Genomic DNA, 4,745 nt, shown 5'->3' with positions numbered 1-4,745 from the left:
CCTTGATGTTTTTCATTATTGTATTTTTTTTTTTGCTTTCATCAGAATATAATATTTAGTTTGTAAAACTTTGCTGTAGTAACATTTAAAAACTTAGCTAACATATTTCTTATGTAATGTTATTACACAGACAATGAAATGATTATTAAAATTAGAAATGCTGGAAGAATGACTTTTGGGGAAGCCTTAGGAAAAATAAGTATTAGTGCCACAGACATGGGGAGCACCACTCTGACAGCCCACTCCAACACAGCTGGGGACTTGTCCAGGTGCGCTCCACTCTGGATTACCGCCTGTAAGACAAATTAGAGAAAACGAGACTTCTGGCCAGTGCGCTTCCCACTTCTCTAGAGTTAGCACTCACATTTCCCCAAGTCCAAAAACATAATTGGCAGTACAAACTATAGGTACTGGTGCCTTAAGTCTCTACTTTTATTCAAACCTGTGCTTCTAGAATTGTCCTATCAAGCATGCCATTATCTATTTCTTCAGATCCAGTAGTTGATCCAACAGTTGCAAATTATAAATATAAATTTGAGGGCTGGCCAGATAGCTCAGTGGACTAAAGCACCTGCTTAGGCAGACACAGGGGCCGGGGTTTGATCCCAGGGTTGCAGTGTCAGCCCCACCCCCAGGGCACACTGAGACAGGAATTGAGACTGGGCAAGGCCTATAATCCCAGTGCTTGGGAGGGTGAAAACAGGAGAGTCACTATGAGTTCAAACTGTGTAGTGAGACTGTAGACCCTGTACTACATACCTAAGAAAAAGAAAAGTGGTTCATTGCAATCATTTCATTTATCCTTTCAATTTATCAGTTTTTTTATACTATTAAAGCTTTAAAAATATTATCAATGGTAGAAAAATGGAGAAATATATAGCTGAACACAAATATCTGAATATGTTAATTTCAGGATCACTAGTATACAACTTTGTGCCGATTAATTCCTATGTGTTTCTCAGCACAGGGTAATATACTGAGAGCACATAATACAACTCCATAGTGCAGTAAAGAATATATGTGGAGGGACTGGGGATATAGCTCAGTGGCGTAAGCACCAGCCTGGCAGGCGCAAGGTCCTGAGTTCAATCCCCAGTACTGAAAAAAAAAAGAAAAGAAAAAACAAAAAAAGAATATGTGTGGAGACACTTTGGCTGGAGGAATAACTGAAATACTTGCAAAGATAAGGGGAATGCATGGTTAAAGATTAGAGCAGATCTACTGGGCAACAGGCAGCACCTGAGCAGAACTAAAACCAAAATTATTGTTTTTATCTTAGTTACAAAGTTGCTGTAGTCATTGTGTTCTTCACATCCCAATCATCTTGCTTAGCAGACAATCCTGTTTTTTTTTTTTTTTTTCTTTCCTCTGACCAAAACTCTTTACACCCTTGGGTTACAAATAAAAGGCTAGGGGTTTCTCAGATTGATGCTGTTTCCCTGAGACTTTCCCATGAGCTTTGGTGAGGCAGTCCCTTTGAGCTTTGTGGAGTTAAAGCTGAACTTCGTCTTTGAGTAATTTTTCACACTCAGTGCCACCACAGTAGCACACTGTGACTAGCGTACAGAAGTTGTCTCTCAAAAGAGGTTACACAGCTATAACTGTCACTCTGACCCTCTGATAACTTTAAATGGTCAGTAAAAACTATGACATTGTGCATGGTGATTTAGTCTTCAATACAACCTGCTGAGACAGACGCAAGCAACCCTGTGCTTTTCTTGCTTTTATTACCATTCCTGATGGGTTCAGGGAGAGCAACTTCAGCATTCACAAGGGACTTTTTGTCTTTTTTGGAGACAAGAGTCTTTCTATGTATTCCAGCCTGGCCTTGAACTCACTGTATATCCCAGGCTGCCTTCAAACTCAGCAATCCTACTGCCTCAGCCATTGAGTGCTGGGATTATGAGCATGCACCTCCATGCCCAATGATAAGAAACATGTTCAAATGTCAATCATGAGCGCTACTAAAAACCAAAATAAATCAAGACACTTATTTTAGTGGTTTTAAATATGTGCATTGGATTTTTCATTGTCGAGTCAAAATTGCTCACACAATAACTCAGAAGACAAAAAGGTTGTTTTGGCTTTGGTTTCAGCCTGTGTTCACCTGGCTCCAATGCAAGCACATCATGTTGGAAGGGCATGGCAGAGGAGCACTCTCCCTGCCTGGAAGCTGGGAAGCCAGAGACCACGAGGATGAAGGACGGGGCAGGGAGAGGAGTGTGCTCTCCAGGAGTCCATTTCCTCTGATGGGCCCTATACCCTCACAGTACCTTGATCTATAAGCTTCTCAATGAGTGGGGATGATGTTATTGCCCTAAGGTCTCACAAAACTCCACATGCTCCTGCTACGAATATGACATTTTTCAGGGACATTTTTGGTAGAAGAGATCACACAGTATTGTATCACAAAGCTACATCTTCAGACTTTAGTTGGTATCTTGAGATAGGTTGTTAATTATGGAAAACTTCAATCCAAATGAAAACACCAGACATCCATTTTTTTATTGTTGGACCCTTCTTAAGACAACAGCTCGCTTCTAGCATGACATGAAACTCTTTTTTGTAGCTATCTTACTTTGGGAAACAAAGGCTGTCAGATTTGTATACTGTATACTGAGTTTAGAAAATGGAGTTTTAAAAAATAGGATTAGGTGCTTTTGGTTTTCATTTTTATCACAATCTTCACTGACAAAATATTCTATGCATTGAGAAAATATTACAGAGCAATGAGTATTTGTCAGAATATCATGTAATTCTAAAACAGAACCATATATATAATAAATTTTAAAAAATTTAAAACATTCAGAAAAACAAACCTAAATTTAGTGTTTTGGACTTTCAAATGGGTATTTATGATAATACACTGTATTATGTCATTTTTCTTTTAGAGGCAGGATCTCATTCTGTAGTCCAGGCTGGCCCTGAACTCACTATGTACCCTATCCTGGCCTCAAACTCATGGGAATCCTCTTGACTCAACCTTCTTTTTTTGGTTCTAGGAGTTGAACTGAAGACCTTGTGCTTGCCAGGCAGACACTGGGCCACTGGATTATCTTCCCATCCTTCAGCCTGCTGAGCTTTGGCATTGAAGGCATGATTATAGCTTTTTAAACATTTAAAAACCCTAAATTTAGTGTTTTGGACCTTTAGGCGTTTATCGATACTTTGCATTACAAGTATTTGCTATACTCCACTAATTGGGAGCTTTTCAACAAACAAGGACATGGTTCTTATCTATCTTTATATTCCTGGCACTGGGAATAGTGTCTGAAACAGATATGCATTTTAACAATTACTGAAGAGGTAAATGAATAAATGGGAATATGAAACAGGTTTTGCAAAACAAATGAACAGATCAATACACAAAATTCCACACACTAGGACATAATTATAAAAATTGTATCTATACATGTACATGACCAAGTACTGAATGGGAACCAGAAAGTTAGAAGGGTCCTTGCCATAGTATATTATTTTTTCTTTTTAAATGTTTGCATTAGTACATGTTTGCAGTACATACTGATTACATTCCTCACAGGGAGTTGGCACAAGTACGTAACACATCTTGATTTTTCTTTCATCCTGCACCCTTAACTCTTCTTTATGCTCCCTCAATCTCCTCGCCCCTTACCTTTAAAAATATCTATCTTCCTGTTTCCTCTAATTACTTATATTCCTCTTATGCTTTGAGCTTCTTGTATAGAGAAGCCATGTGGTATCTAATACTGTATGTTTGATTCATTTCATGTGCCATTATGACCTCAAGATGCATCCATTTTCATACAAATTGCACAAGATTATGCTTTAAGCAGAGTAGTACTCTATTGTAGAGAAATGCCACATTTTCCCGATCCATTCATCTGTTGATAGACATGCTTCCAAGAGTTACCTATTACAAATTGTGCTGCTAGAAACATGAGTGTGTATTTATCACTGTAATATGATGTCTCTATCTCTTTGGGAAGATTCCTAGAAAGGGAGCAGCTGAGTTGAATAGAATTTCTAGGCTTTTTTGGAGGAATCACCATACTGATTTCTATAGTGGTTGCACAACTTTATACTCCCACCAACAAAGAAGGGTTCCTTTTTCTATACCCCTCTAGCATTTGCTGGTATTTGATTTCTCAATAATGACCATTCTTTCTGGAGTAAGGTAGGATCTGTGTTGTTTTAATTTGAATTTCTCAAGTGGCAAACAATCCTGAAAGTTTTTCATGCATTTACTGGCTATTTGCACTTCTTCTGAGAAGTTTCTATTCATTTCAGGTGTTCATTTTTAGTTGACTCTTTAAATTGGGAGCTCTTAATGTTTTTGAGTTCTTTGCATATTCTGGATCTTAGACCTTTGTCTGAGGAGCAGCTGGATTTTTTTCCCCACTATGTAGATTGTGTCTACTCTTTTGATGATTTGGATTTTACCAATATTATCATGATTTTGTTTTGCTCTTTTGTTTTGTACCAGGAATTGAAGCCAGGACTTTGTGCTTGCAAAGCAGGCTGTTGTACCACTGAACTATATCCCTAGCCCTACCATGATGTTCTTATCTTTGTAGCTTTGTAGCATAACTTGAAGACCAGGATTGTAATGCCCCCTAACTTATGCTTTTTTCCCATAATTGTTTTGCTACTTTAGCTCTCTTCTGGTTCCATATGAATTTTAGGATTTTTTTTTTTTGTTTAGATCTGTGAGATAGTTTGGTTGCGATTGCATTGATTGTATAGAAGTTTGGGAATTATTATTA

At 38.0% G+C, this 4,745-nt stretch overlaps 1 pseudogene; it reads left to right on the top strand.

Annotated features, from left to right (window-relative positions):
• The first annotated feature begins 168 nt into the window (after positions 1 to 168).
• Positions 169 to 4,745, top strand: part of LOC101579844 — a 22,483-nt pseudogene continuing 17,906 nt past the window's right edge.

The sequence above is a fragment of the Octodon degus genome, unplaced genomic scaffold, assembly GCF_000260255.1.
Source record: "Octodon degus isolate 3935 unplaced genomic scaffold, OctDeg1.0 scaffold00485, whole genome shotgun sequence".
Lineage (NCBI taxonomy): Eukaryota > Metazoa > Chordata > Mammalia > Rodentia > Octodontidae > Octodon > Octodon degus.
The sequence above is the reverse complement of the archived record's forward strand: the minus strand, read 5'-3'. Positions and strand labels throughout refer to the sequence as shown.